Here is a 9,518-nt window from a genome sequence, read left to right on the forward strand (position 1 = left end):
CCGTGGCCAGAACTAAATTAAATTTCTCAATGCTTTTCATGCCTATTTATAGTCAGAGAGTATGACAACATTGTTTGGCTCATAGATTTAGCCTATGTGTATTTTGATTGGTCAGCCAATGCTCACTGTTAATTGGCTACTTTTGTTCCTAATATTCTTGAAAATGCAAGTTGTGTTTGTTTTAGCACATAAACTCACTCAAAACCTTAAAAAGACTTTGGTTATATTAATAAAAATTATGCACCTCAATCCAACTACAGAAATTTTCATTGAAGTACTAATTTTGTGTGGTTTCTATGAGTGAAAAGTTGATTAAACATGTAAATACAGCTTAAAACTGAGAGTGTGCAGAACTTTTTTGCAACCCAGGCAAATGACATCTGAGTCATGCCATCAGGCAAATGTTGTGACTTAGATACTTGTGTCAGATATTATGGAACAGACTAATAATTGATCATATTTTGTCATCTTCATGATTTCCTTTAGACACTACTGGCTATAACTCTTGCCTTTTTGCATATTAATCAATTAGTTGAATTTGAAGTAAAGAGTACCTATTTATGCTGTTCATATCTTATCCTCTCTTCATTTTCAAGGCAATTTGTTACTAATATTGCTGAAACATATTGTTTCTGAGCTGTTGATCTACTTTTTTTTATAAAACTCAAAATGAATAGCAGGAGGATTTTGTGATACAAATAAAGGATGACATTTTCTTGCTAGGATTCATTCAAATTTGGGACAAATAGTTCTAGTCAGAATTTGCCTTTCTCAGTTCTAATATTATTAGAAATTCTGTATATATAGCCCTACAGAACAAACAGAAGGCAGAGTCACCATAGGCTTCACTACTTAATTGTGTATTTTGTTTGTTCTATAGGGCTATATATACAGAATTGCTAACAGGTTATGGGCCCAGTCATAGCCAACTACAGCAAATTATACAGCAAATAAGTGCAAGATACAGAAAGAAGATGGCAACAGAATAAAAGGAAATGGTCAATAACACAGCTGCAACATAGCTTTCATTTGTGAATCTAACAAATACAATTCAAATAGAATATGTGGAATGCATTTTATTAATAAAACCAGTGCAGTGAATGAGAGTTTTTGTTTTGTTTTTACAATCAAATGTGATTACGAAGTGATTGTTCATCGTTACTTCCTCTAGGGGTGACAGCTCTACAAGAATAAGAAGAGCTTACTCTTATATCATGTGATAGCATCAAATAAGATTATGAACATCTCAAAACCCAGTACAATAAAAATCTGGTAGCATATTGACTGCAAAGATCATTCATTCTTGAATCCAGGTAGTACATGAACTTCCTTTCACTTGTATAGACAACAATGCATTCCATGATAACAACAGTATCTTCTTCTTCTTCTTCTTCTTCTTCTTCTTCTTCTTCTTCTTCTTCTTCTTCTTCTTCTTCTTCTTCTTCTTCTTCTTCTTCTTCTTCTTCTTCTTCTTCTTCTTCTTCTTCTTTCTTCTTCTTCTTCTTCTTCTTCTTCTTCTTCTTCTTCTTCTTCTTCTTCTTCTTCTTCTTCTCCTTCTCCTTCTCCTTCTCCTTCTCCTTCTCCTTCTCCTTCTCCTTCTCCTTCTTCTTCTTCTTCTTCTTCCTAGCAAGGTGGCTAGAGCCCTGGGGAGATGCACTCTTTGCAATGCTGGGGATATCTTTTTTAAAGGTCCTAACTGTAATAATAATAATAGAAGCCCTGGTGGCACAGTAGTTGGGATGCAGTATTGCAGGCAAACTCTGCCCACAGGGCTGGAGTTCGATCCTGACTGGCTGACTCAAACTTCCATCCTTCCGAGGTTGGTAAAATGAAGAACCAGATTGTTGGCGGCAATATGCTGACATGGTAAACTACCCAGAGAGTGCTGTAAAGCACCATGGAGCAGTTTATAAGTCTAAGTCAGAAGTGGTATTCACCCGGTTTGCACCTACTCAGGCAAACCAGTAGCAGTTATTTGGCATGGCTTGCCAAACCGGTGGCAATCCCTGGCTGGCCACGCCCCCAACCCAGTCGCCCAGTCGCTCACTTGTGATCGCTTTCCTAGCTTTCCATTCCCCACATCCTCTTTCTCCCTGGGGGAAAGGAAGAAAGCATGGACGCTGCAATTATCACTTTCCCCGTATGAGTTAAAGTGTCTGGAGTGAGTGTGGTCTGACAGAGGGTGGGGGTGAATCGAGCCTTGGAGCCCTTTTGCAGTGTAAAAGAAATGCATTTTGGAAGCAGGTCCTTTAAAAACTTCTCCAAGGATTCCCCATGGACGCTGCAAGTATCACTTTCCCCTTGTGAGTTAAAGCGCCTGGAATGAGAAGGAGGGCGGGCTGACAGAGGGGTAGGGGAATCCACTCCAGCTTTGGAGAAATTTAAAGGAGCTGCTTCCAAAATACTTGTCTGTTAAGTGCTCTCTCTCTCTCTCTCTCTCTCCCTCCCTCCCTCTCTCTCTCTATCCCCCCCTCTGTGTGTGTGTGTGTGTGTGTGTGTGTATGAGAGAGAGAGAAAGAAAGGAAAGAAAGAAAGAAAGAAAGAAAGAAAGAAAGAAAGAAAGAAAGAAAGAAAGAAAGAAAGAAAGAAAGAGGAAGGTAGAAAAAGAAAGAAAAAATAGGTAGAGAGAGAGAGAGATAAAACTCTGTGCTATTATTTTTAATTGTCCCATTATTTATCATGTGTTAATATTTTACACTGTCCCCACACCTAGAGTGATTTTTCTGCCTTTCTTTTGCCCCAGGCTACCACATATTTTTCAGGGTTTACATGCATTCAATGTCAATAGTCCAGAGCATAAAATACACCTGAGTTTAACAAGAGTTGAAAGGGACCTTGGAGGTCTTCAAGTCCAATCCCCAGCTGAGGCAAGAAAACTGAGGATGCCAAACTGAGTAGAAATCCTGGGAAAGGTGTCAGAATAATACTTAGAAGGGACCTTGAAATGAACCCTATAGCATTTCAGAGAAATGGTTGTCCAGTCTTTTCTTAAAACCTTCCAGTGATGAGCACCCAGAACTTCTGGAGACAAGCAGTTCCACTGGTTAATTGTACTCACTGTCAGGAAGTTTCTCCTTAGTTTTAGGTTGCTTCTTCTGTTCAGTTTCCATTCATTGCTTCTTGTTTGCATTCTGCTTCTTTGGAAAATACATTGTCTCCCTTTCTTTGTGGCAGCCCCTTAAAAGTCCATCACACTCCTAAGTAAAGCATGTGAGCCATTTCCTCCTTTCAGTGGTCCATGAAGGTACTTCTATAGTATGCAGATAATAAAGTCAAAAAAGGTGAACAACATTTTTACAGAACTATAGATAAGTTGAGGCTGGGTGACAAGGAATGGCTGGGAGGGGAGGAGCCAGGTGAGGCATCCCTTGATGTGAGTGACATTGAGTTGGCTACACCCACCCAGTCACATGACCACCAAGCCCGCCCACCCAGTCACATGACCACTAAGCCACACCCACCCAGTCACGTGACCACAAGACACACCCACCAAATAAACCACACCCACAGAACCGGTAGTAAAAAAAATTGAATTCCACCACTGGTCTAAGTGCTATTGCTACTACTGCTGCTGCTATTACTTCTACTACTACTACTATTACTACTACTACTACTACTACTACTACTACTAATAATAATAATAATAATAGACATGAAAACCAGTATATTCAAAAGACAAATACATGTAAGCCTTCTTTCAGTGGATTTGCCTTTGAACAATTATTCCTATTTTCATCTTGTTTAAACAAGTGTATCTCTGATAACCACTGCCATAGGTTCTAACAGTTTATAAGACTTTAAGTAGTTAGGACTTATAGTAGTGATTGCCAGTGATTGGAACAGCAGATAGATGAAAAGGAGTTGACACCTAGAAAATTCAAACCAAAAGCAAAACTATTCTCTTTTTTTGTATCACAGACTGAAAAGGTTTCAAGTTCAAAGTTAATTTGAGCACATTCCACTTTTCTCTTGCTGGTAATAAGATAGTTCTCCACTAGCATTTACTGACCATTTTATAGCAGCCTTTCCAGATATATCCAAGTAAACATATTGTTGCTTATTCTGACAGGGAACATTTCTTCTAGTCATAAATGTCTAAATACTTCCGTAAATGACTAGACTTACTGAAATCTCTTCTGTCAGCACAATACATTCATTATTTGGAGGCAGCCATGGGTTTTTCTTTCCTGAAAGGTTAGTGAAAAAAAAATAGAAACATTATTCTCTAATACATTGCAACCATTTATACTGTCTCTCTTTTTTAATCCTTTCAGTTTTTATTCATTGAAGTAATCTCCTCTTGAGCCTAATAATTCCAGGTAGAGATTAAAACACTATGTTTAAGAAACTGAGTTCCTAAATAATTATCTGTATCCTTTTGTGTTAACACAACCACTTGGAGGAATCAATATTGCTGAAAAATGAAACAGTTCAAAGCCAGCATGCTAACTATATTTAATTCTCCTCCATCCAAACAAATCAAAGGTGGAAACTGTCTAAATTGTGAGCATATCAAGAAGGATACAAACATTGGATTTCTACTGATTCATACATTCATACTTTCAGCTGCATACATAAGTGCTTGTTTTCTAAAGCACAGATGTTCTACAGTCTAATTTTGCCTCTATCTCAGCTTAATTAAGCATTATTTATGAAGATATCAGAATCATGGACCTGCTGCATGGCCAATGGTTACTATAGCTCTGCAGAGCTACTAGAGGCCGCCGAAGTTCAGCCAAGTTGCATGAAAAGAGATCCCCATCAGCATTTATTTCACAATCAGATTGTCTGCATTGCTCCAGGTAGAATGCTAAACAGGATTTCTGCCCAAGTCTTTTTCCACAGAGCAAAGAATTCAGCTGAACTGCATGCTGCCTGAAGGCCATAAGAAAATCAGGGAGGGTGAGCCAAAGAAAAGAGTGGAATGAAAAGTCATCATTACCCTCTACAGAATTAAGCATCTGTAGGCCTGGAATGTCAAGCTTTATTACTCTTTGAAAGATTCAGTGCACAACTTATAATTAGATTTAGGAATTGATTCAACAACTGACTTTTTAAAAGTACCTCTAATTGTTAACCTGGAAAGCAACTCTCTCCATTTCGGCTCAAGATTCTAACAACTTTTTTCCCATAGTTTTTCATGGCATGCTGGAGACTCAGTATCTTTTTACTGTAACATTATTGATATCACTTCTATATTCAAACAGAAACAAATGTACAATTTATCAGTTTGGTTCCTATTTTGATTGGCAAGGGAAAGAATAGTAATAAGAAAATGCATGTGGCTTTCTTTATTTCACACACACACACACACACACACACACACACACACACACACACACACCAGCTGTAAGTGGCTAAAATAGCAGTAGAAATGCCTTAGGAGCATAAAGCTATTGTGACAAATTTCCACCAGAATGGCTGAAATCTTGCTTTGCAACACATCCACTAAAACATTGAGATTGCATGGTACTTTGCAAAGCTAAAGGAAGTAGGAAGAAAAAAAGAAAGGACATTAAGAGATTAAAAATAGAAGAACTTTTTAGCTTTGTACACTTCATGTCTTTTAGTGGTGCTATTAAGGAAATTAATGAAACCCATTTTGTTTACTGTGGGTGCTGGAGAAGTCATTAGATTCAAATGAATACATAATACTACATCAATCTAATTTGAAGAGAGGGAATCACAAGGCAGATGCAGTTTCAGAGGGATTCACCCTAATGGTAGTGATGCAAGTATTCATAAATTGTAGCAGAAGGCAAATTGCAGACAACAAAAAGAGACATTGATTCAGCATGGCGCAAAGGTGCAATTAAGCATGTCTATATTCGGCATCACCTTGACAATTAAGACTGCACAATGCTAATCTGCAGATTTGTCTCCTTTTATTTATTCTATGTTTTCATCTCAACAAGGCTTTGGTAACTGATGTTTTTTTAAAATACTGCTTTGAAATTTTAATGAAGAATAAGCTACAAAACAGTAAGCCAATTTTGACCAGTATAAAAGACTCTTTCAGATCACTGCTAATGTCATTAGAAGTATACTAATTTCTATTTTAAATACATGTATTTGATGTTTACTTTTAAATTTCAGATTGTTTTTCAAAGGTGAACCTGACCCTGAGGTACTTTTCAGTTAGTATTTCAATGGGTATCTACCCATCAAGAAAAAGAGTAGCTGGAATACAAATTTTATTTTGGTAGCTATGCCCATACAGAGGCTGACTATCTTAGTGAAGTTTCTTGGTATGGTTTAGAACCCTGCTTTGTTAGTTGTGTGGAAAGTAATTGTGGACAGAGGAGACTTTATGTTATGGAATGTCACTTTTTAATGTGAAGGAAAATAAGAGTGAGCATAGAGCTAGCATATTTGTTCTTGCTGATTTTCCTCATAAACAGATCTTATTGTCCAGCTGTATAATATTTTGGTGGGCCGAGACGTCAATTAACATTTGTTGGGTAGATGAGGTGCCCAGATGGAGGATGAACAATAGGAGTGCTTCACACAAATAGAACACAAAAAATGTGTGTGTGTGTATTTGCTATGTTTGGGGAGGTGGGGGTTGAGAACTTTCTCTTACTGTTTTTTTAAACAAATGAACAGACAAAACAACTATTATGTAGCTTTTACGGCTTACTTTAGTGTTTGATTTCTCAAAGGAACAAAGAGATACACTGTGCAAGTAACTCATGAAGACTTAATGGCAGGTTAGTTTAATAATAAATATCTACACAAAAGGTCCCACCTAATCAAGCTACTAATCAAGCTACTAGCATAGAGTGATGTGCCACTGGTCACTTTGCGTGAGAATTAAAGCAAGACCTAGTATTCCGCAAAGACAGAACTAGCAGCAGTCTCTGTGAATGAAAATAAAAATCAACACAATTTTGGAGCTCTAGCCCTGCCCTTTATATATGTGAGTCTAAAAGAGGTGTTTTAGACTGCGATACCAGGCCCATCCTCTTGTAGTTTTTGACACCTCCTGAAGAGATGCTGATGATTGGGAGTAAGCATGTAAGAGCTTCTCAACTTTACATTAATTGGATTGAAGAAACTTCCTTCACCAGAAGGGAAACAATTGAATATGCTTTTTTATATTAAATGGTGCTCAAAATTTTGTCAGTATAATGACATAAGGTAAGGATAAGGAATCCCTGAAAATTCTGTTCTGCTACTCATTGCCAACTATAGGGGGCGGTGCTCATCTCTGTTTCAAGGCCATTGAGCCAGTATTGTCCAAAGACATTTCTGCGGTCATGTGGCCAGCATGATGTCATGGAGCACTGTTTCATTCACACTGAAGTGGTACCTATTTATCTATTTGCATGCTTTTGAACTGCTAGGTTGGCAGGTTCTGCAGAGAGAATGGGAGCTCACCCCGTTCCATGATGCTCAAGTCTTGAACTTGCACTGCCAGCTTCCCAACTGATAAGGCCAGCATCTTAACACACTGTATCACTCTCAGTATAGTGAGAGGTAATAATAATTAAATCTTTAACATAAATAGAATTTATAGAAGTTTCTGAATTGTCAAAAACACTTGTTTTGTAAGGCGATCAGATCTAATAATGAATTAATCTTGAGGTCATCCATATATACTGGCTGTGCAAACATTTCACACTGACAGGAAACTAGCAGTGAAAATTGGCCAAAAAGGCTCATACTCAGAGAAGATATGTGAGAAAACAGAGCTCATGTATCGAGCTTAATAATCACTAGTGTGATGATTGTGACAGATACTTTCTAACAAGCAGCAGCATCCAAGTATCAAGGGGAGAGTTGCTCAGGGTTTTAGAAGACAGATGATTACCAACAATCCCCATCAATCCTCACTTACATTTTAGTCTGACAGCTGATGTACTATCCACAATACACATGCTTGAGTTTGGTATATATTATATCTTCTCAAGAAAGTGTAATAGTTTGCAGAGTGGAAACTGTCATTCCACTAAATTTAATAAAAGTCAAGGATAGAGAGGAGATTTACTAGCTGATGGCTTTATTGTCATTCCTGTTTCTGATGCTCTAATAAGTTCTTCCTGTTCTTCCTGGATGAAAACACCACAAGGTAAAGATAACTTAATGGAAAAGTTTCAGGCCATTTATACATGTCAAGAAAGGAAAGGAACCACAACATGTGGTTATCATTTGTCCATCTTCCTACCCATTCCATTTCAGTTATGCAGTTTTCCAGATGGCAAAACTAATAACTTTAACTGCCAAGAGAAGTGCAAAACTACAATGCCATGAAGCTATGAGGTTATGAGAAGTTAAAAGGCATAGTTTCCCCCCCCCCCTAAGAATAGCTTTTTCTTCCCTAGATATTATTTCATTATTTAATCAATGAAAAATTCTTGTTTTCTTATGGCGTTATCATTATAACAGAAAAGGAAGTATAGATAGTCAACATTTGGTCTATAAAATCTCATTTGAATCACGTTATTCTGTAATCCTGAGAAAATTCAATTATTCCTCCCAATTCTCTGTAAACTTTTTATACATATTGTACAGCATTTGTGCATCTTTATATGCAATTTTGAGATAATATTGCAAGACTTGGTAAGTTGTGTACTTTTTTCATTTCTTCCAGACAGCTAAATCAGAAGTATAATTCATCTTTGATGTCCCAAGATGCTACTGAAGCTTCTGTTTCATGAGATTATAGAATACTGCTTTGTGGAAAACTTTCTGAAATTATGTCTTCTTTTTCCTCAGCCTCAGAATACAGATAATCCTCAATTTAAGACCACAATTGAGTCCAATATTTCTGTTGCTAAGTAAGATATTTGTTAAGTGAGTTTTGCCCCATGTTATGACCCTTCTTGCCATGTTAGTTAAATGAACCACTACAGTTCTAACATTGGTAACATGGTTTTTATATGAATCTGGCTTCCCCAGGAGGTTGGAAAAGGTGATCATGTGACTCCAGGACACTGTAACTTTCATAAATATGAGTCAGTTGCCAAGTTTCTGAATTTTGATCACATGATCATGCTGCAATGGTTGTAAGTGTGAAAAATGTTCACATCACTTTTTTCAGTGCTGCTCTAACTTTGACTGGTCATTAAATGAATTGTTGTAAGCTGAGGACCACCTGTACCTGATTTTGAAAATAAGTCAATCTCACTGAATTGAGAGATACATCTAATCATTTGAAAGATAGAAAAGAATAATATGATTTATTATTATTTTTTCCTCATTTGGTAAAGAATTGTTGGACTGTGAGATGCTTTGTTGCCTGTATATCCTGCATGGTTTAATCAGTTTTCATTTGACTTGCCTTCATAACCATGCAGCAGATATAAATGTTCTCCTATCAGCAAAATGGTATTTTATTTCTGTAATAACATCATCAGTGACAAGAGCTAGAGGATTCTACTATTTTAAAACAAAATGATAAATAATTAAGAAAATTGTGGCTGTAAAAGGAAGGGGGCAGTTAAAATGTAGATAGCTGCAAAAGGTATGAAATTATAACATTTATTTCTTTATTATCAAATAAATAGTCTTTGGAT

This window comes from Pseudonaja textilis, chromosome 1 (assembly GCF_049901715.1).
Source record: "Pseudonaja textilis isolate UNSWEBS1 chromosome 1, rPseTex1.2, whole genome shotgun sequence".
NCBI lineage: Eukaryota > Metazoa > Chordata > Lepidosauria > Squamata > Elapidae > Pseudonaja > Pseudonaja textilis.